Below are 26,001 nucleotides of genomic sequence, written 5' to 3'. Positions count from 1 at the left end.
TTCACTGTGCTTGACCATGCAGTGGTCATGATTCTCTGCAAGTGCTTGGTCATCAACGTCTCATGTTTTAAAAAAAAAAAATGCTACTATAGAAAAAGACCTTTAGGCTCTGCTTAACATGCGCTAGAATTGTTTAATGAATGAATGAAAAAAAAACCTTACTATTATGTGGTTTATTGAATGTCAAAACATTACCATAACCCAAATTATTTACTTTTGCTTACTTTGTTTATTTTCTCATCCAGCAAGTAGCATACAATCACATAATAGTTGTGAGATAGAGATAATAATTATTCAAAGGAAATCAGTCGTAGTCCTTGTGACTCAGAGTGTCACAGCCCAGGGAAATGACAGTTTTTGAAAAGAGTGTAAAAAAGTTGTTGTGCATCGACAAACATGGGAAGGAGCAATTGCAGTGCAGGGCCCTTTAACCTTCACAGCTATTCCATTGACAGAAACTGTTGACCCATCTAGATCCTTGAAGGCAAGTGGCTTACCCAGAGACCTCTATGGTTGGGTCTTTTCACTTGCAGGGGATATCCGCTTTGCCAATCCCACATCCGGTTATAACTCAGCCCAAGAACAAGAGTTGTAAAGCCCCGATCGTTGCACTGTTTGTCAGACAGTGAGAAGGGGAGGACATTAGAATTGAAGAACTGGGATCCATCTAAGATGGCAACCGTGGAACCGGAAACCACTGCTACCACTAATCTCCCCACATGTGTAAGAGGAAAAAAACAGAATTTAACCAGGAGTCTGCCCGCCCGCAGCACTATAGTAAGCACCCTCTACAGAACATGTGAGCACTCTGCAGTTTTAAAAATGATAAAAGGAAAACTTGGCAAGCAAACCTTCAATTGATCTCTAAGTTCGATGCTGTTGAATATTTTTAGGCTCTATATAACCAATTCCAGTTGCTAGTAATTTAATGCCTGGCTGTGCTACTCACTTTTTAAGGCTGGCATTGCACCTATGTGGGAAGATGAGAAGAACAAACAGGGAGGACGACAGCTAATTACATTGAACAAGCAGTGTAGACGAAATGACACTGATTGCTTTTGTCTAGAGATGCGGCTGTGCCTTCTTGGGGAATCTTTGGGGACTGCAGCGACGATGGATGCAGAGATGTTGTTAATGTTAGCACTGTAGTTGATAAGATAGTAATACGGAGTCCTGAACGTGAAAACAGACGCAGTCACACATATAGGGAGGATATACAAGGAAAGATTAGGAGTTCCTTCAAAGACAGAGATTGGTTATCAATCCCACACAAACACAGCTACAAGGAGCCACTCCGCCACTAAAATTAGGTTTGTTGTTTAAGAAGACACCTGAATGTTCTCACAGGGGACTGTGTCACACAATTGAGAGCGGAAGCTGATCCAAAGCCTCATCCAAGAGGAGTGGACTGCACTGAAGTTTGATTCCATCTAAATGTTGCTAAAATAAGAGAAGGCAGGGTGGTGGTGGCGCACGCCTTTCATCCCAGCACTCGGGAGGCAGAGGCAGGCGGATCTATGTGAGTTCGAGGCCAGCCTGGTCTACAAGAGTTAGTGCCAGGAAAGGCTTCAAAACTACAGAGAAACCCTGTCTCGAATATATATATATATATATATATATATATATATATATATATATATATATATATATATATATATATTTGGTATATATATATGAGAGAGAAGTCTCATTTGCTTTTGTCTTGTATCTCTGTCTTCATTTCTCCCCCTGCCCCCACACAAAATTTTTGCTAGCATGTCCACTATCCCAATCAAAGAATTAAAGTATATGCCACCACAGAAATGACAACTGTGTCCCTGGCCCACACTATAACAGCTGGTTAGAGTCACCATGATACATACCTTTTGCCTTTCCACAGGATTCGAAAAGAACTTGCGTTTCTGTTACCTTAGCCAGAAAAGACCCGTTTCTGTTCCACTCCATGCAGGAGTGTGTTTTGCTGGTGAGAGCCTGAGTACAGTTGTCCAGCAACCTCGGTTCCTTCCACGGCGTTCTCCTTGCTGGCCTCTTGCTGATTGATGGCTGCTAGAGTTGAATTTATTTGCTTCCCTCCTTGATAACATTAGTCATTCTGATTTCCACTTTTCATTTGTTTTGCTTTTGTCTTTTTCCTCATGTAACATTGGTGAGGGATCTAGGAATATGATAGAAAGGTGGAATAAATATTAAATTTGTGCATTCTTTGTTATTTTTTTGGTCTGTTTTATAACTACAAAGCTTTGTTACAAATTTGTGCATTTCATTCAAATCAGTTGTCTGTGTCTGTGTGATTCCCTAAACATAACTGAGGACGATACAAATGTTACACCATAATTATGTTCCTAACTAGAATTAGTTTGTCTGCTTTTTATCTTTATGCTGTACTTTAACACTTTGTATTACTTAGGTTATTTTGTTCTGGCTACAAATGGCTCACGTAGGAAAGCGGTCCCATTCATATTAAGACAGCATCCAAAACGGCAGATAAAATGTGTACAGAGAATTGTGTTTTAGACAACTGGATTTGTGCTTTGCTTCTCCATCTCTGTAGAAGGAATCTGCACTTCCCATTGTAAGGCATAGTGTCTTGAGTCTTCATAGTGTCTTCCCCATGCACAGCCCAAGTTTGGAGAGCTAGTTTACTATTATGTTTATTACAATTCTTAATAAATTGAATATATAATATCAGATATGTAATCAAACCGATGTGGTTATCTTTTTTAATAAAGTTAAGACACAATTTCTCAGTTTTAGATTAAATAATGTACGTTGAATGTGTTAAAATTCATGAGAATTGGGATTTTGGTGTATCACCATTTGATAGGAACAGTGGCTATAAAATCAATTGTTGTTTTGAGATGTTTTTACTTAAAGACCAGAAAACTAGTATAAGGAGAGGATAGGGGAACATGTGTTAGGAATCTTAGTGTTATTATCTGAATGAAACAGAATAAACAAGGAAGGAGAAGAAGAAGAAGAAGAAGAAGAAGAAGAAGAAGAAGAAGAAGAAGAAGAAGAAGAAGAAGAAGAAGAAGAAGAGGAGGAGGAGGAGGAGGAGGAGGAGGAGGAGGAGGAGGAGGAGGAGGAGGAGGAAGAGGAAGAGGAAGAGGAAGAAGAAGAAGAAGAAGAAGAAGAAGAAGAAGAAGAAGAAGAAGAAGAAGAAGAAGAAGAAGAAGAAGAGTTAATTTTGGCAATAACAAAGACATCCGGGTTTTTTTTTTTTTTTTTTTTTGAGCTTTCCTCAGATGAGAAGCCTTCTGGAAAAGTATTCTTCCTACCCCATGGTTCCCAGTCAGACCCAGTTTAAATCAGAATGGGGTAAACCATTAAAGGTGTGGATGTGAACCCCAGACAGATACTGTAAAATCTGTCTTGAAAGTGTCCAATTGCTCATTATTTATTTGTGGTTTCCCTTCTCAGAAAACCTTCCTTGGAAAGCCAAAAACTTTCATCGGCTACAGGTTTAGTAACATTTAAAATACTTTGCGACACAACATTTTATACAAACACTAATATGAATAAAAATATTTATCATTTTCAATTCACTTTTCCTTCTCTCTGCATTTCCTTAATAAATAATGCATAAAGGTGAAAGCTCAAATGTTTCTAATTTTTATTATTTCTTGGGCCTGGTAGGAACAGAGAGTTTGCCTAACTGAAATGGTCTTTGTGTTGTGTAAGTTCACACTGGCTTTATTTGGTCCCGAAAGTGCCCAGAGCAGTAGCCCAGAGTAGTAGTCTATGGCAAATATTTTATTACACAGTAAATGAGCAGACATAATTTGCATGCTGACGAATGAGCAGAACCTACCTAGGTCACTGCAAGTGCGGGTTCTCACGCTGAATGTCTTCAAACCGTGACACTTCATACATTTAAAGGCAAATGAACAGAAAGCTAAACGACACTGAAGCCAAGTGGACTTCACAGAAGTGGTGATGGAAAAGCCCTAAACCGCTAAATCCTAATTGCTAAATGTATCCTAATTCGTAGCAAGAAAGGCATTATTTGCTTTTTTGGTGTGTAGACATGCATTGAGCTTTGTTAAGGAATTCTATTGTGACCCACTTATGAAAATTAGCCATATGCTACTGTGTAGAATCTACTTAATTCAAAGAAAATAGGTTGAAATAATGTTTATGAAATACAAAAGCAAAAATTAATTTGTTTACTCAACGTAAGTGAATTGGAAACATAAATACAACTCACTGAATTTCAAAAATGGTCAAAACCCAACTTTTATGGAAAGGGATTTTGGTTACGACTAGGCCTAGGCCCTCTTTGCCAGTTCAGGGGTTGGGTCCATTTACCAACCGATGCCACCTCTGGTTTCGCACCAACGCTGTTGCTGCAGTCAAACCAGTATAATCCATGCCTTGCCAGGCAAGGAGCAGAAATTGTGAAAAAATGCAAAAAAGCAAAAAACCCACCCTGGATTGGGTACCAAAAAGCTGCTCTGTTTTCACTTCAACATGCAAATGTGTTTAACACTCTTCAGTAAATATAAACAAGGGTGTGCTGACTCTGTGAGCTCCCTAATCCTGCTTCTGTGTCCAGCGGCGGTCTCCCTTTCTCTGTGTGTTGGTTGCTGGGGCTGCCACAGCAAACACTACAGGCAGGGTGACTATAAAAACATACTTACTTCCTCCTAATTCTGGAGGCTGAAGTCTGAGATCGAGGTGTCATCCGGGTTGTGTTCTCTGTCTTTCTCTGGTGGCTTGTAGTGTTCCGTCCTGTTCTGTCCTCACCAGGCCACCCTTTTCCTATCCATGTAGACCTCGGGGATAGTGGATTAGAGACCACCTCACAGGCCTCTTTCAAACTCACTTATTTCATTTTGTACACGTGCTTGCCTGTGTGTGTGTGGGTGCATGTTCATGTGGGTGTGTATGCATATTTGTGTGTGTGCACGCATCTATGTTTGCCCATCTGTGTGGCAGCCAGAGGACAGCTTCAGAAACCATTCCTTGCACACCGCCCACTTTTACATTTAGAGACAGGGTCTCTCAGGCCTAGGGCTCACCGAGTATTCGAGCCTGGCTGCCTGGCCAGCAAGTGTCCATCCATCCCTGCCTCCCCAGCTCTGGGATTGCAGGCACATACCACACCCAGCTTTTTCATGTGGCTTCTGGGGTTCAGCTTCAGGTCCTCATCCTTACAAGTCAAACCCTTGCTGACAGAGCCATCACCCCAGCCTGCCATTCGTTACTTTATATATCTATCTTCAATACAGCCCTGTTCTGAAGGACAGAAGGCTGGGATCTCCATTAGCAATTTGGGGAAGGGTATGCTTTTCCTATAACACACTCATTTTAGAACATCCTCCTTGCAGGCAAAGATAAAGAAGCCAGGGCTTCATGGTCAATGTCCTGGACCTGGTGGTTCAATAAAGTCATCAAAGGCCCCTGCTCTTCCCATCAGACATCTGCTTTTATCATTACATTTATAGCTCCCTCGTCACATGGTAGCAACTTTACCTCCAGAAATGAAGTCCTTTCCCAATTGTGCTTAGATCAGAAAAGGAGGAAGGCTTTTCCTCATATAGAGATTTCCTAAAGAAAGATAAACTTTTCTCTTGACATTCCTGGCCAAGATCGTTTTTGACTTATTAGCCAGATGTATTATGATTTATTAGTCACATGGCTACTCCTGGGTCAACTACTTGAAAGGGGCAGCCTAGTTCTTGTGATCCCCCCAGACCAGTCACGATTTATATCCCAGAGCCATGTATATTGCCCCTGCCCCCAAATCAAGGTTCTGTTAACAAAGGAAGAAAAGGAGACCATGTGACTGTAATGTGTACAAATCATCGATATCTGTCACAGCCACTGCCCCAAATAGTCACTAAACGGCTAGAGAGACAGTTCGGCATTGAGACCGTTTGAAGGTGTTGGACAACAGATGGTGGTTCCTCTGTAATCAGCTACAGGTGAAGCCAAATAAACATGGGGTCCAGGCCCCTAAAAGGCTGTGGCATTGGATGGCTGTTACTGCAGGATATTCTATTTATTGAAGCCAGCTAATGGCAGGTTATGTGTGGTTAATAAGCATTTTAACCCAAAATTATGAAAGCTTGAGAGTATTCTTGGCAATAGGTATTAAAACCTAACCTCCTACAGTGAGAAGGCAAACCTAGAGTGGAAACAAGTTTGGGGCTGCATTAAAAGGTCCATCATTATTCAGGGAAAGCTAAATGCTGAGCCCCAGAAAATCTTCTATCGCAAGGCCAGGACACTAGACAGGGATGCATCACAACCCCAGCCTCTGAGAATGTTTGGTCCATGTGTGATGTCCTTGGCAGGTCAAACTTCACTGGGCAGGTTCACTGGGCCTGCAGAAGTGGTCCATCCCTCACCAGGGGAGGAAGAGGCTTCGTACTCCTTTACCTTGCCTTGCAGTCCTTACAAACATGCAGGGCCCAGTTGTATCGGAAACATTTTAGAGGTACAGTGACCAGGGTCATGCCACAGTATCCCCTTCAAAGTACAAGACACATAATTACATATTGTTCAGACTCCTGTCACTCCAGCATCAGCTGACTTGACTCCATTTTCTGGCCTTTGTGAACAACTCCCCCACACACACATATGCACACATACATTAATAAGTTATAAGATAAATATCTTTTCCCTAAGATCCATAAAAAATGCTTAGAAATCTGGAAGTAACAAATGCAGTGATCATTTTTTTTGCTTATCTTCCTCTCAACCACCCCCCAGAACCTCCAAAAAGCTTCACATCTACATTTGAAAGTTTGGAGGAACCAGCGAGATGTAGGAAAGAAATATCCATTTTTATGTTAAATGAAATTAAAATAAGACAAATAGCTCCTCTCCATATCTTTATATGTATATATGAGTACATATGCTAAAAGAAGAATATAGCTTTATTTTATATGCCCTCATTGTTAAAATAAGAACGGTAGAACCAGACATGGTGGTGTACACCTTTAACATAGCAGAGGCAGGTGGATCTCTGTGAGTTTGAGGCGATCCTGGTCAAAATAGTCAGTTCCAGGCCAGACAGTGTTACATAATGAGTCCCCACCTCAAAAATAAATAACCACGTGTATATATTAACAGATGGGAGTTTATCTAAAGTGAAGGCAAATAAATGAGAATGGAATTCCTGTGATGAATTCGGCAAACTGGAATGTTGCAGAATAATTCTCCAACAGCAACATTAGTGTTGTGAGACTTTCCTGGGGAGACGATGTCTTAGCTTCTTTTATGATTGGTGTGACAAAATACACCAACCAAAGACACTTAGGAGAGACAAGGTTTATTTTAGGTGACAGGTCCATCATTGTGGGAGAAACCACAGCAGTAGGAACTTGGAGCAGCTAGTGCATCCACAGAGCAGAGAGAGAATTAATACAAGCATGCTTGTACTTAGCTCACATTCTCTACTCTCATACAATTCAGGATCTATGGTATCAGCATCTCCAAAAGACTGTGGTCTCTGCACAACTGGCTAATGGTTTCCTGGAGTCTCTTCGGGGACTCTGATGCTGCCACATGGTGCCAACTTCTCTCCATGACCTCAGTTTCTCTCCATGATCTCTTCAGTCCTCGGGCTTCTACAACAAAAGCTCTGTCTTCATCTGTGGACTCTTCTGGCCTCTCACCCTTCATGCCTTCAAAACCACTAACATCTTATAAACCCTTACACATTACCAAGGTCAGCTGCAAGTCCAAGGCACAGGCTTGACCCACTCTGGACCACAGCTATTGTGTGCTGACCCCGAGGAAAGACTTCCCAGCAGATTTTTGTCTCAGTGATATTGCTCTCTTCAGGATCCCTGCTAATTTCTCGGCTCTAGCTAACTGTCATCAACTGTCCTAATAAAGCATAAGTTTTTTTTGTTTATTTGTTTTGTTTGGTGCTGGCTTCTTGTTAATTGCAGCCATTTCTTCATCTCCAGCTGACCAGAAACCACTATCCTAAATGACTTCTAGCACAAGCTATTATACAAATAGCACCAGTAGAGTCTGTTTCCCCTAAAACTTCCGAACCCAGCTCCATTCTCTGCACTGCCCCCAACAGGAGACTACAAATGTCCACAACAGCTCCTTAAGCTCTGAGCACTACGGCTTTTCCAGTCCAAAGTTCTAAAGTCCTTTCACAGTCTTCTCAGACACCCAAGCGTGGGTCTGACACAGCAATGCTGTACCATGACCTGGCACCAGTTGTGTCTTAGTTGATAAAGACCATGACCAAAATCAACTTCAGGAGGAAAGGGTTTATTTCATTTTGTACTTCAGGTGACAGTCCACCACTGAGGGAAGTCAGGGTCAGAACTCAAATGGGGCAGGAACTTGAAGGTGGGAACTGAAGCATAGGCTATGGAGAAGGCCTGATATTTTTATACAACCCAGATCCATCTGCCTAGGGATGGTTCAATCCTGTATCAATCATTAATCAAGACAATGCCTCACAGACTTGCCTATAGGCCCACCCTATGGTGACATTTTTCTCAGTTAAAATTCCATCTTCTCAGATATGTCTAGGTTTGTATCAATTTGACTAAAACCAACCAGCATACTTGATGAACCAGCAAATTCTTTGAGATTATTGAAAGGATCTCAGGTAACTCAAAGGTTGCTACCTTGTTGAAAAGCATACCCCATCATGGCAGACAGCTCCTGAAAGTTGCACTCCTAGACTTTTGCACAACTTACAGACAGATCAGCAAGCCATTTCTTCTAGCTCTGCAGTTTCTTACTGCTCACAAAGCCATGGGAAGGGCCTTGATGGGGGATTCCCCTCTGTATGCTGTGAGTATGTTTTATTATCATTGGTTTAAAAAGAAGCTGCTTTTACCTATGGCAGGGCAGAATATTGCAAAGTGGGAAATCCAAGCAGAGATAGAGGAGGAAAGAAGGCAGAGTCGATGTGATGCCATGCAGCTGTCAAGGGAGAAAGATGCCAGAATTTTACCAGTAAGCCACAGCCTCATGGCAATATACAGATTAATAGAAATGGGTTCATTTAAGACATAAGAGCTATCTAGGGATATGCTTGAACCATTGATCAAACAGTGTTGTAATTGATATAGTTTTTGTGTGATTATTTGGGTCTGGGTGGCCAGGAAGTGAAAAACCAGTCTCCTATTACAAATAACAGCCAACGTTTGATAACATACATCCACATGACGCCTAAGATAGCTTAAAAAAAAAAAGGCTTCTAGACCCACAAAAACAGGAGTCAATCAGAGCTTCTTGGTAGCTGCATTTTTTCAGATGGGTGGTGTTTGCTGGCTGCAAGCAGAGGCACGGTTTCTTTAAGAGACATCTTCATGGTTCACACTGGCAGCAAAACTGGCTATGGCTCTTTCAGGAGGTTCTGCTACAGAGCACTTGAATGGGGTTCGGGAGCAGAGTGCTACAAGTTGCTTAATGGGGACATAGACCCTTGCATCCTTGGAGCTGGGGTGGTGAGCATGGCTCTCAGAGCTGGTGGGGAATATACCTCTGTCAGGTTGGATGAGGCAGAACCAAAAGTCAAAGCCACAGTGTTAATCTTAGCTACTCCACTTAACAAAAGTGCTCCTGCTCAGAAAAGGATTACAGATATACAGTAAAGACAAATTCAGATGAAAAGGCCCTCTTAATGTACTACAGTATGTTTAATAAATATGCATAGGCTTGGGAAAGAGAAAGAACAGAGACAGTCACAGATTAAAATAATGATTTAAAAATTTTTAAAGGAACAGAGTAATACAATATATGCATATTTTTAAGCCACATAAAGATGGAAAATACACAGAGAGTCTAGATTATGTATATTATTATTATTTTGATTTTTCTGATTGCAGAGAAGCATTTGATTCTGGAAGCTGCTAAGCTAAACCAACATACATATTTGAAGTTAAGGTATCTTGACTTCAAAATTTGAGTCTAAGGATATATTACTTTGGAAAAGAGGTTTTGCTTTTGTTTCCACAAAGGATAGGAACCTTTAGGCTAATGTGGTTTGATGAAAAAAGAGCCCCTCGAAAGGTTTCCATGAACCCTAAAATTACTTCACCCTACAAACAGTAGAATATAGTTTGGAGAAAACTATGCCAAAATTCCCAAACTGATTATTTATAAATTTTTACTTTAAAAGAATTGATTTTAAAAAAGTAAGAAAGAAAAAAAGGGGGATATAATATAGGTAAATACTTTATATTAGTATGGATTTTGATCTAATGATACAAATTTAAGGTCGATTTTATTACACCAAATATATATTTTACTCTTTTTGAGGTATTATGTTTATACAGTTCATTTAAAAATACAACATATAGCTAAAATACATATTAATAGATAATCATCTATAATAATCAAACTTTTAGTTACATTAGTTAGATTTTCTAGATATACAGAGATATATTTCAGTTAGATAATTTTCAACACTTCAAAGACCTACAGAATATGGCATTTAAAATGTTTTAAGAACTTTGACTTTTCTTGATAGTGAGACATGTCTGCTCGTGGCAGCACCAATTACTTCAAGAGTATAATGGGCATAGAAGAGGCTCCTTAAGGAGTTTGCTAGTCATTTGGGCAATAAATTGCTCTTGTCTGAATAGCTTGCTGGTATGCTATATGAACTGGACATGCAGGATCCACAGAAAAGTGACTGCTAAACTTTCTAAAAGATGGGATGTTCCTTCAGGGTTCCTGTTTTACAGAGAAAACTGTCGATATCCTGCAGGAGACAGAAGAAAGTGACTGATAAACTGCCAATATAGGTGAAGCAATCTTTCAAATTTCCTGCTTCATGGAAAAGTCTGCCAGATACTAGGGGCCTTTAGGCTGAAGATGGATGCCCCAATGTTACAGAAAAACTTTGGGCAATGGTACGAGCAGTGAGATATCTCTGTCAATTCTAGAGTTTTGGAAGTTGCTTACAATGTACTGCCTGTTAACTTAGGTAATATTATATCTTTCTAGGGTCTTTGATGGAGTTAAAGACAGATATTATAGTTACAGTTTTTATTAGTTATGAAACTTTCCAGATATAAATAGACTAAATATTTTAAGTGTAATTCTTGCTTAATACCTATTGCTATGTGCAATTTTATTATGTTAAAGTTAAAACCTTTCTTTTTATTTAGACAGAAAAGGGGAAATGATGTGGGATTTCTCTCTGTATGCCGTGAATATGTTTTGTTACCATTGGTTAATAAAGAAGCTGGTTTAACCTATGACAGGGCAGAATATAGCACAGTGGGAAATTCAAGCAGAGATAGAAGAAGAAAGAAGGTGTTGCCAGAGCAACACCATGCAGCTGCTGAAGGAGAGAGATGCCAGAAACCTACTGGTAAGTCACAGCTTCGTGGTGATACACAGATTAACAGAAATGGGCTAATGTAAGACATAAGAGTTAGCTAGGAATACACTTGAGCCATTGGCCAAACAGTGTTGTAACTAGTATAGCTTTGTGTGATTATTAGGGTCTGGGTGGCCATAAAACGAAAAAGCCGTCTCCCATTACAGGGCCTGAAGGGTCTCACAACTCCTGTGAGCTTCCTCATCTTATGGACATCTCCACACCTTCTCTCAAAGACATGGGTAAAGCTGAAGGAATCACAGCAAACAGTTGGATACCTCATCAAACATACAACATTTTTTAATTTTTGAGATGCACAGGCCTTTGCCGTCTGCATATGACACTACAGATATTTCAAAGTGTACAGTAATAACAAATGCAATAAAAAATAAGGAAAGCTTCACATATTAAACTCAAGGACAGTTGTAAGATCTGAATTACTACATTATCCAGTTTTTAAAGATTAAAAAATATTAAATGTGTGTGTGCACATGACTATCAGTGTCCACAAAGGCCATGAAGCTGAATTTTGAGGGGATTGTGAGTGACCTGGGTCCTGAATTCAGGTTCCCTCATGAGCTGTACATGCTGTTATCCTCTGAGCCGTATCCGCAGTTCTTTTGTCTCTGTTTGAGAATTCACCTTGGTATCCTTTATTCAGAAAGCTTGTTAAATAGGCTCTTGAAACCGACATTAAAGCAGAACCGATCAGCTGCTTGATTGTAAGTACAGAGTACAGCAAGAAAGGAGCAAGTCCTAAGGACCAGCTCCAGATTTGATGACTGCCCGGCTGGAAGAACTCACAGACATCAGCATATAATTGTACTCATGGCTGCGACCTATTGCTAAAAACACAAAAGCAAACAGACAAAAGCAAAATCAGCAAAGGGAAAATGACACAGGAGAAAAAGTGTGGGTAGAGGCACAGACATCAAAGAACTTTCCTAGCTGACACAGGACTTGATTCTTTCAACAATAAGGGGTAACAACAGGTGGAGAGTGTTGCCCACCAGGGGAATCATCAGAACCTCCATACCCAAGTTCACATCGGGGGCTTGTCATGCCTTCAGCCTACATGTATCAAAATTCCAGACCCTGAGAAAAACAAGGCTAATTAGTACAAACGATGTTGTGTCCGTAGGTCCATTGTAAACTAACATATCCCTCGGGGAATGTCAGAAACACAAGATACAGGCTCTCATCCGAGCACCCAACCCTGTACCTGGTTGGGTATTGTGGTTTCTTCTGACTCTGCCACACTCCTGAAAATGACGCATGAGGGATCCCAACTAGGTTCCCGAAAAGATTCCAATTGTCCTTGTCATTTTGTCCCTATATTTATTGGATAGCATCTAGTCTGTTAAGTACATGGAGGCTGCTTTCTTTCCACCATCTTCCCCCTCTCCCCAAGAGGGCAGCACCAGTCATCAGCTGGGAGATGGGGCACAGCAGGTGGTTTGCAAAGTGATGGTGCGCTCTCATGGCTGCAAGGAACTTCCACCCCAGACATTGGCCTCATCTGCCGAGTTGCCCAAAGGAGAAGTGTTGATCTGGGTGCTCAGTTACACATGTGCTGTGTAGGTTCTAATGTTGGCCCGAAACCTCTGCCTCGTTTTTTTGTACCTAGGTCTGACCATTAGGCAACTTTATCCAGAACATAAGCCTTGTATTTTCAGAAAAATGAGAAACCCCTCCTGTTTCATACCTGGACACTAGAATAATCGATAACACCTTCAACTGCCCCTGAGTTCACTTGATTAAGCTTTCTTCCATTTTTTTTTAAAAAAGGTATTTATTTATTTATTTATTTATTTATTTATTTATTTATTTATTTATTATGTATACAGTATTCTACCTGTGTGTATGCCTGAAGCCCAGGAGAGGGCACCAGACCTCATTACAGTTGGTTGTGAGCCACCATGTGGTTGCTGGGAATTGAACGCATGACCTTTAGAAGAGCAGGCAATACTCTTAACCACTGAGCCACCTCTCCAGCCCCGCTTTCTTCCATCTTTAAGGTCCATTTCACTGTTCTGAGGCGAACCCTCTATTTACTGTTCTGTGAACAGCCTCTGACCGGAGCAGAGAGCACTTCCGTCCCAGTCCTCTCCATTGGTCTTCTTGAGTGACCACAGTGGGCCACCTCAATGCCACACATTGCTTTGCCAAATGTACCATTGGAACCAGACAGCAGGAAGAAGACCCCAGAGTTTCTTAGAGAGAACTTCCAGTTATCCACACCTGTGTCAGTCAACACAGTAAATATTGCATTTGACACCAGGCTTATGGATTTCCTTTCTGAAATCAGCCCGGGGAAAGCTGCAGCCACAGGGATGGGATCTTTTGCTGCTTGAGCCCTGGGGAGCCTCCCAAACCTCCATGTGTTGTTTCTAGCTCCCTATTCTCACCACAACATTGTCTGTTATGATAGGAAAGGCTCCCCTTCTTTCTGTCATATATTATCTTAAACAAATGAGCAGGCATCGTCTATTACTTTGTAGATTTCTGGAATCACAGGTTTCAGAGAAGCCACTGTGAGCAGTCCCACACAACAGCAACGTGTGTGTGTGCGCGCGCATGCATGTGGTCGCCAGTTGGTAGGGGTAGGAGATACCCTGGCAGAAACAGCCCCAAGGTCCCACCGCTTTGACAATACAGCCACTAATTTGTTCTTCCCCCTTTCTTTCAATGCCACAACCCCTCTTTTCTCTCTCAGCCCCTTCCCTAAAGAAGAGGGCTGTGTCCCCACAAAACCCACATGCTTAATAAGACATGTTAGTTTCCCTGTTTTCGTGGCTGTTGTTTGTTTGTTTGTTTTGTGCCAACTAAGTGGCTCTTATCTTTTTGGGTGAATTTCCCCTGTTCACATCCTCATCTCTTAAATGTTCTTTTCCTTTCCATCCTCCAAGCCAGCTCTGGTAATACTATGTCCTGCACAACACTTTGACTAGTTCCCTACTGTCCTCAAAATAAGCCAGGGCCTTAGTCTGACTCCTACAACTGTCTGCAGCAAAGCAGTCCCCTTCCCCCTTAGCTGTGTTTGCTTAATTTGATGGATTTTATCCTTATCTCACACTTGATTTGCTCCTTTAGCAATTTTTGGTTCATCTATTTTGGATCAAGTATTTGTCTAATGGATAGTTAAAAGGGGAAAAGAAAAGGAAGGTGGAGAAGAGTGAGGGAGAGTGGGAGGGAGGGAGAATAGTCACAAGAAAAAGAAGTAGAAAGTACACGGGGGGCTGTGTGGCTCTTACATTTCTGCTTCCAAGGTGCCCTCTGATACAGAGTACGACTTGGTACAGAGACCAACTTGGTCTGTTATTTGTAGAAAATGAACAAACTACACAGATACAAACCACGGGGCTTTCCCTAAAGACAAAGAGGAAACATCTTGTGGAAGGTTGAGATACAAATGCCAGAGAAATATTTTTTTAAATGTTCAACATCCTTAGCTGCCAGGGAAATGCAAATTAAAACTACTCTTAAATTTCATATTATAAAACTAATAAATGACAGCGCATGCTGGCAAGGATTTAAGGATAGACTACTTCCTCACTGCTGATAGGAATGTAAACTGGTACAACCACTATTGAAATCAACGTAGATATTTCTCAAGAAGATGACACTTGGTCCAGACTCTTGGTCCCGTACTCAAGGGACTCTACATCCTATTCTACATGTTCACTGTTGCTCTATTCAGAATAGCCAGAAATTTGGAACAGCCTAGATGCCCATCAATTGATGAATGGATAATGAAAAGGTGGTACATTTATATAATAGAATATTATTCAACTGTTATGAAAAAAAGATATTTCAAGTAAATAGATGGAGCTTGAACCAATCACCTTGAGTGAGGTAACCCAGACCCCAAAGACAAACATCATGTTTTTCCTTATATGAAGATGCTAGCTCTTGAGCTTGAGATATGTTTTTCAATAAAAAAAACCAACAACAGCAGAGATTAGATAGCTAGCAAGGAAACAGGTGGTGATAGGGAATATACCAGGGAAGGAGAAATAAAATACAGTTACTTTAAAGAGATAAAGGGGAAACAAGAACAGAATTGTATGGAGTTGGGAACGGGAGAACACGGTAAAGGAGAGAATAGGAGGAGACACAGCTAACATTAAAGGCCTTTTGAAAAGTCACATGGAAGTCTACTATTCTAGAAGCTTATATATATATGAAAGGACTTTAAATGAACTCATGCTATAACAGAGAAGATAGTGCCCCAACCAGACATCTTAGGTCACCAAGGGAGATCTCCAGTACCAGGAATATAGGAATAGGTTACATCTTGTTGAATCATTGGCTGGAAGGATCCCAAACATCACAGGCTATTGACAAGGCTATTGGTAACTCATCACATCCTGATGGGAAGACTCATTGCTGAAGACACCACTTACTTATACCATCAAACAGAGGTAAAGAAAACTAGTGCCTAACCAGAAGCTCCACCCTGAGAAAGCACTATGCATTCTGCTAGAACAGAAAAGTAATCCTTAATATTATCCATCTACAACTTGCGCAGTGGTAGTGCACACCTTTAATCCCAGCACTCAAGAGGCAGAGGCAGGAGGATCTTTGTGAGTTTGAGGCCAGCCTGGTCTACAAGAGCTAGTATCAGGACAGGCTCCAACACTACAGGAAAGCTTTCTTGAAAAACCAAAAAATATTATCCATCTACAAACCCTGTGACCTACAACAGCAATATGCCTGTAACATACACTGTTGCAATTGTGGCACAAATATAGTGGAAATAACCAATCACTTTCTGATTGGATTTAAGGTCCATTCCATGGGATTGAACCCACACAGAACACTGCTATAATGGCCAAGAACATGAGACTGAATAGGTCATGGATCAAAAGACAACCTCTGCCATTATTCTGTTAATAGAATATAGTAATAAATAACTCCTAATGACATATTGCAATATCCACACATAAATGCCTCTCCGCATTAAAGAAGCTTCTTGCAGTAGATGGTGATCAGCATAGAGACCTACAACTGGCCAGTGTGGAGAGTAAGAGACTTTGGCACACTCAGTCATCAGTGGAATGAATGTCTTTATCAAACCCTACTCAGGAGTTGGTGGCCAACACAGCATGAACTTCATGTTTGCTTGGTTTTGTTTGTTTGTTTGTTTGCTATTGTCTTATTGATGTATTTTTATTTTAGCTTCTCTATTTTGATTTTTGTTCTTTCTTTTTTTAAGAGAAAGGAGAAAGAACAAAAAGTTGGGTGAATAAGGAGGAGCTGGGAGAAGTTCTAGGTGGAGAAATATGATCAAAACATATTGCTTGAAAAATTTTAACTAAAAAAGCTCATAAAACCAACAAATAAAAAGAATGAAAAATTACAAGGCTACTTCCATTTTCAGAGCCTTGCAAAGCTTCCCACTGCTCTCTCAATAAAGTCCCAACTTCCAAACTTGCAGACTTCTCATGCTACCTGCATGTCATTTGTACCTTGACCTGTAATGTCCCATAACTGGGCCTTCTGCCCCTGTGACGACCTCCTTCTCTTTACCCCTCTATCTCCCAGTTCAAGGACTCCATGAAATCCTCTCAGGCTTTCTTAGTGTTCTTCATTCTTCCTTCTGTTATGGTTTGGAGATAAAATGTTCCCTACAGGGTCCTGTGTTTGAAAACTTGTTTCCTGGCTGGTGACACTGTTTTTAGAGGCGGTGGAATTTATAAGAGCTTGGGACTTGTGGAGGAAGCAGGTCACTGGGGTTAGAGTTAGTGGGAGATGAAGACTTATAGCCCAGCTGTGTTTCCTGATTCACCAAAATGCAAATGTTCAGTCTCACATTCCTGAAGGTGCATGCCTTTCTCACCACAATTGACTGTGCCTTCAAACTGTAAACCAAAACAAACCCTTTCTTCCAATAAACCTAGAGGTATTTTTTGTCAGGTGTTTGAGACCAGAAAAAAATAAAAGAATGCAATTAAATTCTTTTCCCTTACCTTCAGACCAGAAGTTCTACAAAAGTGCGGCCACTGGGAGTTTTCTCATGACTCAGTCTTTGGTGTCAAGCAAGAGGTCTGGTATTTAAGATTTACCTAACATGTTTTCAATGAATAAATGAAGAACATAGAGGACAGACTTCTAGAGAGTTAAGTTCCTTTGCCCTGCCCAACATACCTGTTTGTGACTTCGATAAAATCATAAAGATATTCTTATCACAGTTACAGAGGTTAAAACAAACATGAAAGCCTAAACTCTGGGAAAGTAAAAACAGATCTGAAAGCTCTTAAATAATAAACCATTGACAGAATAAAAAACAAAATGTAATCATAATACTTACAGAACCACGCAGTGGATTGTTTAAGTTGTTTTTAAATGCAGTATCAGAGAGACAACTTGCTGATAGACCACTTGGAAGCTGCCAGGGAATCGTGGGAAGGGTGCACAATTGCCTGAATTAACAAGCTATAGTCTGGCACCATGTTGGGCTGAGTTAGAAAGTGAGAGAGAACATAGATTGCCTCCCTTGTCTGATGAGATCATAGCTGCTAGACAGCATTGAACAGCATTAGCAGAGTGGAGGGCTGCCTCACAAACACAAAAATCCTCCTTATCTTCTGCTCTCTCTCATCTTTGTTCATGTTAATTCCTTCAATATTTTCTTCCCATTCCCCTTGGGAAAAGTCCTCTACATCTTTTGAGACTCGGAGATTAAATTTAAAACACAAGAGCTAAAGCATAGATTACTTAGTCTGAAGATGCAGTGCTTCTGTTGTGGTTACTATTGCTGTGATGAAACACCGTCACCAAAGACACTTGCAGAGGAAGGGGCTTATCCGCTTATGCTTTTGCATCGAAGTTATCATCAACGGAAACAAACACAGGAACTCAAGCATGGCAGAGACCTGGAGGCAGGAGCTGATGCAGAAGCCATAGAGAAATGTTGCTTACTGTCTTGATCCTCATGACTTCTTCAGTCTGCTTTTTTATAGCACCCAGGACCACCAGCCGAAGGATGGCACCACCCACAAAAGTCTGGGTCCTTCCCAACAAATCACTAATTAAAAAATCACTAATTAAAACAATGCCCCATAGGCTTGCCCTACATCTGGATCTTACTGAGGCATTGTTTCAACTAAGGCTCTCTTCTCTTTGATGCCTCTAGCTTGTGACAAGCTGACATAAAACTAGCCAGTACATGTGACAACAGATTACATGTAGCCCTCTAGTATAATAACCCATCTTCCTAAAGTTCACACTGCAGTGTGTCACACATTTTTCTTCTACCCATATTGCATATATTATTAGCCCCATGAAGAAGATGAGCTAAATAGGTGCATTGTCAACATACCTAGTAAGTAGGGGCATGAAGGTCTAACTTGCTCTCTAGAGCTCTTCTTAAGCAGGCCTCATGTGGAGACCACACCTCATTCAATAGAGCTTGGTTAAAATTTCACCCATGGACAAATTACTAGTCTTTACATGTGGCTCTTAGTTGGGTTTCTATTGCTATGATAAAGACCATGACCAAAAGCAGCTTGAGGAGGAAAAGTTGACTTCAGTTTAGAGGTTAAGGTCCATCCTAGAGGACTCAAGGGACCTGGGGGCAGGAGCTGAAGCAGAAGTCATGAAGGAATGCTGCTTTCTTACATAATAACCCAGGACCTTACATAAACTGCCCAGGGGTAGTGCTGCCCACAATGGGCTGGAGCTTCCCACATCAATCATCAATCAAGAAAATTCCCCAAGGACTTGCAAACAAGCCAGTCCACTGGATACATTTTCTCAACTGAAGTTTCTTTTCAGAGGACCCTGGCTTGAGTCAAGCTGACAAACAAAAAAGCCTATCCAGAAGGCTCCAAATCTAGACTCAAGATCCACAAATAAAAGGAAGAAGTTGGCTTATGAACTATATAAACATGTTCTGACAGAGAAAATGTATAAAATTATTTTATCCAAGACAGTAAAAGTTCTTGAGATAGCCCCAAACTACAGGTCTATCTCCATCTTTTAGAAATACGTGGAGCTCACAAGGGGGTTTTGATGGATGGGGGCTACACTAGCTACATCACCATCAGCTTTCCCTTCAATTCCAAGCTGTTAGCCCTCAGCCAGTTGCTGCTGATAGGAATTGCTCTTGCTGGAATGTGGTGTGGCATCCTAGAGCCTTATTCCAAAACCAGCCAACTCCTTGCCTTTCTTGGGGTTCAGTTCAATGCTTAGTTGCCACTACTATACGACTTGACTTGACCAGCGAAACACTGGTGAGCATAGCTTACATGGTCTTGACATGCATTTGTTTAGCTTGGCTCAGCTCTGAAGTTACTGTCTTCTCCCATGGAGTTGTGAATAGAACTCAAGGGTCAGCACATGGCGAGCCCTGAACCTGCCACCCAGCCTGAACTCAAGTCCTGCTAATCCCAGTTTATATCATCTCAGCCTTATTTGACAGTGAAACCTACACATATGAGAAGAAATAAGTTTATAGTAACAAAAATATGTCTCCTAAGTAGAGTTGGATCTTATTTTTTGCTGTTGTTGTTTGAGCTTTTTTGTCTTTTTTTTTTCTTTCAACTTGTTGGGGGTCCAGCACTTGGCTCAAATAAATACACAGAGACTTATTCGTATTTATGAACGCCCAGATTTAACTTGGCTTATTTCTAGCCAGCTTTTCTCAACTGAAATTATCCCATCTATCTTTTGCCTCCGGGCTTTTACCTTTATCTCTTCTATATAACTTTCTTTCCTTCTTACTCCATGACTGGCTGTGTGGCTGGGTGGCTGGCCCCTTTTCTTACTCCCCTCTCTTCTCCTCTTCTCTCAAGCCTAGATTTCTCCTTCCAGTTATTCTCTCTGCCTGGCAGCCCCACCTATTCCTCTCCTGCTTAACTATTGGCTGTTCATCTCTTTCTTAGACCAGTCAGGTGTTTTAGGCAGGGAAAGTAATGCAGCTTTACAGAGTTAAACAAATGCTACATAAAAGAATGCAACCCATCTTTGCATCATTAAACAAATACTCCACAGCATAAACAAATATAACACATCTTAAACTAATATTCTACAATACGTAAGTGCATAGTGAAGTTCCCCATGAGCAGAGACACTCACTCCTCATGATGTAGGTCCTTCACAAGGAGTAATTCTTCCTGCTCTTTCAGCCTTAGGATTCCACCTTGTGTGATGACAAAGAGGGGAGTGACCAGCCACCAGCTGTAATGCTGGGCCCGTGTACATAGCAACCTAGCCTTGAATCTATGGTCCTTTAAGGAATTGCTAGGGTTGTGGTGTTACTCTAATCTGTTCTTGAAACAGCAGCTTTTCAGAAGGTAAGAAAGCATTGAGTGAGCCTTTTTCTTTGGACTTCTGTGTATGTAGCTGTACGCTATTTACTTTTTTAAACTGGTATTGAAAATCTTTTTCCTGCTATGTATTTTCCCCTTTCCCAATTGCCTAATCACCCTTTCAAAAAAAAAAAAAAAACCAAAATTCAAAACAGAGAGGGAGGAATTCACAGACCAGCCTAATGCCATGGTGACATCCAGGCCTGGGCTGCTTCCAAACACCATGTCTGGGTCCATGGCCCTACTGCAGCCAGGGTCTGAGCTGATGTCCGTAACTCCTGTTTCTACTGAAAGTTGTACAAATACCCAGGGTCTGGGCCATCATAGGTGGGGGTCTGAAGGTCATGCTGCAGCTGGGGCTGCAGATCTGAGTGGCCTGTGCCTCCACAATATGCCATGGTGAGGTCCAGACTTGGGCTGCAGCTGAGGATAGTTTCTGGGTCCATGGCCTTACTGCAGCCAGGTTCTGTGTTGATGTTCGTGGCTCCTGATACCATTGAAGACCACGTAGACGCTAGGGGTCTGGGCTACCACCTGGGGCCATGTTGGCATCTGAGGGCCACAGGACCCCTGTTGATCTGAGTGGCCTTTGCTGACAACCTGGGGCCATGGTGACATCCAAGCCTGGACTGCTGCCAAGAACCATGTCTGGGCCCATGGACCTACCACAGCTAGGGTCTGTACTGATGTGCATGGTCCAAATTGTCACCAAAGGTCACATCGATGCTAGGGGTATAGGCTGCAACCAGTGGCCATGCTGGTGTTCAAAGGCCATGCCACTGCCAGGGACATGGCTATCTGAATGGTCTGTATTATCACCTAGGGCCATAGTGTAGTCTATGCCAAGGCTGCTGCCTAGGGCCAAGTCTGTGCCCATGGCTCTGAAGCAGCCAAGATCTGAGTTGATGTTCATGACTCCTATCAACACCAAGGGTTGTGCAGATGCCTGGAGTCTGGCCAGCTACCAAAGACCATGTTGGTGTCTGAGGGCCAGGCTGCTCTCAGGCCATACAGATCTGGGTGGCCTATACTGCCACCAGTCCATGATGAAGTCTGGGCCTAAGTCGCTGCCATGAGTCATGTGTAGCTGCTGGGGGGGGGGGTCTGTGTTGATGTCCATGACCTGTGTTAGCACAGGGGGTCATAGGAACCATGTGTGATGAAATCAGAGGGCCATCATGCTGAGCCAGCTCCACCCTTCACTGGCCCTGAGATAGCTGGCCCTGCCCCTTGCTGGACACTGCAGCAGGAGAGCTGGTCAGGCCCATCACCACGGGCGTGGGAGAACTGGCCCCTATGGCATGGTGGTAGGAGAGCTAGCTCTGCACCTTGCCTGATGGGGACAGGCCCAGTGGTCACGACTGACCAACTCAGCTACCATGCAGACCCACATCCTGGGGCTTGGATTGGCAAATCCTAACATCTATGACCTGCTGGAGTATGTGAAGGCACTATCCTGAAGACTGATTGCCATAGGATCTCCGTGACTCAGGGCAACCGTAGGGTATCTGAAAGGAATTTTGGTGAGGGTCCAGTGATGATGGTGTGCCAGAGGCCTTGGACCAGACCAGCGACTCATTGTAATGGACATTTCCAGGTGGGGCTGATGGGACAACAGGGTATAATGGATACACCGCAGCTCCCGATGTCACCAGGACAAATGAAGAAGTGTTAAGAGAGATGGGAAAGACAGAGGAGTGAGAGGGGCTATTGTTTGTTTGCTTGCTTTGTTTTGTTTTTACTTAATTTGGGGGGTGTAGTTTCTTTTTTGGGGAAGAACACTGAAGTGGCTGGGGGCAAATATGGAGGGACGGGGAGGAGAGCATGCTGTGACATTCCCAGAGAATCATTAAAGAACTATGTTATATATGTAAAAAAGGACGATGTTTGACAATGGTCGTCAAGCAATAAAGGCTATTACAAATGTAACAACAACAACAACAAAAATAGATAGAAAATGAAAAAAAAAAGAAAGAAATGCTTTGTCCTTTGTTAGTGAACAACACTTGGCAAACCTACCTGAATATAGAGAGGGCCTCTTTCTTCTAATGTGCACAGCCCTTAGGATTCCAAGTTCTGAGGCTGGCAGTTGAATCTCAGTCCTAGAGGGTTTGAATCATATACACAATTTCCACTACTGGAAAAAAAATGACAAAACTGTGGATCGATATGGGATGAATTATTTATTCAGGAGTTTTCACAGGAGGTAAAGCCCACTTCTGCTTTTCCTTCATGACTTCCCTATAAGCAGAAAGGAGCCTGGTGACTGGACCTGAGCTTCAAGGAACCAGAGCTGAGTCTGAGGAAGACGAGGGGTGAGAACAGTGCCAAGCCGGAAGGTAACCCGAGAGCTGCCCTAAGGAGACACTGAGTCCTCTGTGGCCTCTCCCAGAGCAGGGTGGGGGCGGTCAGATACTTCCAAGCCTGAAATGCTGACACTGTGCATCCAACTCTCCGAGGTAGGAGACCCTTTCATTTCTGGCTTCCAGACTGTACGTGAAATACAAGGGAGGGCAAATGTCAGGGACAACGCAACATAAGAAACATTTCGTTTACATCGGAAGGAGAATAAACAGCTACTGCCAGGACTGTAAGGATCCAACTCGATGCTTAGTAGCCCTGCTGGTCTCTGCTTTTGCTTTTGTTTTTTTTTTTGGGGGGGGGGTAAGGATCCAGAATACTAAGACACAGCTAAAAGACAAGAGTGCACTAACAGGACCAAAGAAAGGTTGAAGAGAAAGTTCCTGAGACAGGAGGAAGAAAGAACTCTATTTACATACAAAACAAACAGAAGAGAAGTTAAAGTCAAAGAAAGCAGCCATCCTTACGGATGTGCGTGTGCGTGTGTGTGCATGTGTGTGTACGTGTGTGTGTGTGCGCACATGAATTTATATGTGTGTGTACATGTGTGCATGCGTGTCTGTGTGTGCACATATGTGTGTGCGTGTATGTCTGTAAGTGCATGCATGTGTGTGCACGTACATGTGCATGTGTGTGTGCGTGCATGTGTGTGTGTGTGTGTGTGTGTGTGTGTGTGTGTACCAGGAAGGTGACGTGTATCACCTTGCCGGAAACTCACAGGAGTTCTTACTTAGCATCTCTAATGTAAAATTATAGGACTGGGCAAAGTGTTGTTAGAGAACAGGGTTTTCACTCCAAAATCAGAGAAAAGTTATATAAAACCAGACACTTAGATTTTGTAAAATGCAAATGTGAACTGATTTTAAAAACTGAATCTGAGAATTTTTGTATTTCCTTAGCCCAGAGAACTAAGCATGGATTCTCTCTGTATAAGTGTCACTTGTGTGGAAAAGTTTAGGAAGAGTCACATTTAAGGTACTCGGTCCCTGAGAAGATCGGTGCCAAATATGAGCATCCCAGGACAAAGGACAGATTGCGTGTCTTCCAAAACGGCTGATTAGATTCTGGGAGGGTGACAATCACTCCAGTTGTGCCGTGATAGAGTAGTCTCCATGAGACATAGGAAGAGTCTGTGCACGTTGTGGCATCACTACAGGGCTGTCTTCTCTGTCACCCATTCATTTTTGAGAGAGTGCTCCAAGAGACCTGCAAAATGAGGACAAGCTACTGCTCCTTCCGTCCTTCCCAGTCATGGCCACCTTTTAGTCTCAGGCCAACATTAGACTAAGGTGGTACACTTCGGATGGATTTATGTTCTGCAAAACCTAAAAGTTCTTTTCTTTAGGAGGATGGAAGTTGTGTCATGGGCCTGAAGATGACCTGGGGCTGGAGGTGATGGTGACCACATGTATGTGAAAGCCAGTCTTTGAAAACACAAAAGCATATGTACAGAGAGAAGCAATCAAGAGAACACAGGGCCCTGCAGATATAAAAAGATTAACTTCCGTTTTGGAGATCTGGGTTTCGTGAGGCCGGCCTTTCGATCAATCTGCTCTGCTCCTTTCCCAGAAATTCCTTCCTCTGCTTCAGCTGTCCTTGCTTGCCACTCTGGTCCCCAAACAAAGGCAGAGAGGGGGTGCCATGAGGAGAATTAGAACAGGATCAAAAACTAGCTTCTCCTGGCAGTGGGGCAAGCTTGTAATTTGTCGCCCTAGCAGACACAACTGGAGCGCAGTTAATAATTATACCAACACCGCAGGGAAACAAGGATGGACGGCCATCCTTGCCAGGTGGCGAAAAGAGGAAATTAGATAGCACTGTTCATCTTTCCCAGGCGTGACTGGCAACGTGTGTCTATGCTGTTTTATCAGGCTATCACGATAATCCTGTTGACTTGGCCTCTGCTGGGTCAGGAGCTACACCGGAGTTATTTTCTACACAAAGCTGGTAGAAGAGACAGGACAGGAGATTGTGTCTCCCCAAACACAGTTTCTGTTCTTGTCACCCCAGCCTCTCTTCTTCTACAACAGTTTGGGCTGGAACTACCTGACACAGTGTCGGCTTCAGCTGAGAGGAGTGATCGCTGAAAGAGAAACACACGCAATCACGCTAATGTCTCAGAAAGCCACACTTCCCTATTGAATGGGACAATGGTCCTCCCTAGTTCTCTTGCCTGAAATGCCTTTTAGCCAGAAAAAAAAGCACAAAGCAAAAAAATCCCTACTAGCAAGAAAAAGGAAATTGAAGCAATTTTGAGATAATTTAGGAGAAGTTCCATTTTCACTTGAGTTATTTGAGCAGCATACAACACAAAAGACAGGGAGGTCAGAATTCTTCAGATAATTGCTTGTTTTCCTGGTCTAGCTGGTTTAAAACTCATAGGCTTTCTTTTCCAAACCTGCATTGTCCTCACCATGCTGATTACCTACCGTCTTGGGGTAGGAGCTGTGTGGCTCAAGAAGAATTCAATGGAGAAAAAAAGTTGATATTTTGATTAAGAGGAAGGTGAAAAAGTCTCTCCATTAAGGTTCTATGTGATGCCAAATTTCTTTCTATGAAAATGCCAAATACAAGAGGAAGTAATTGGTTCCAAGTTCTGGATTCTTTTCCATCTCAGTTTCTTCCAGCTCTTGGGACAAGAGCAGTTATAATCATATAGCTACTAGGTGTTTGGGCCTCTGTGATTTGCCAGTCATTGTGGGGAGTGTATTAGATTAAAGGGACTGGTTACTGCCAACTGCGTCTACCTGTTTATCCTTAGTATATTGGAGACTACCATGATGGCGATTGCAGCCTAACTCAAGGGGACAGGACTCAGACAGTTTGCTAGCTAGCCTGCCCTGATGGTCTAGCTTAAGGAGAGGTTCCTGTTGTAGGAGAGTTGCTTGTTTGTTCCCAGCTGCTCAGTCCCAAAATAATCACACATAAACCATATTATTTGCAATACTGTTTGGCCAATAGCTTAAGCGTGTTTCTGGCTAACTCTCTTATATCCTAAACTAGCCTATC

The 26,001-nt window shown here is 42.2% G+C and overlaps 1 pseudogene; it reads left to right on the top strand.

Moving 5' to 3' along the window:
• The first annotated feature begins 672 nt into the window (after positions 1-672).
• Positions 673-1,323, top strand: LOC142846985 (eukaryotic translation initiation factor 4E pseudogene; annotated as a pseudogene).
• Positions 1,324-26,001: the final 24,678 nt, after the last annotated feature.

This window comes from Microtus pennsylvanicus, chromosome 3 (genome assembly GCF_037038515.1).
Source record: "Microtus pennsylvanicus isolate mMicPen1 chromosome 3, mMicPen1.hap1, whole genome shotgun sequence".
In the NCBI taxonomy this organism is placed as follows: Eukaryota; Metazoa; Chordata; class Mammalia; order Rodentia; family Cricetidae; genus Microtus; species Microtus pennsylvanicus.
The sequence above is the reverse complement of the archived record's forward strand: the minus strand, read 5'-3'. Positions and strand labels throughout refer to the sequence as shown.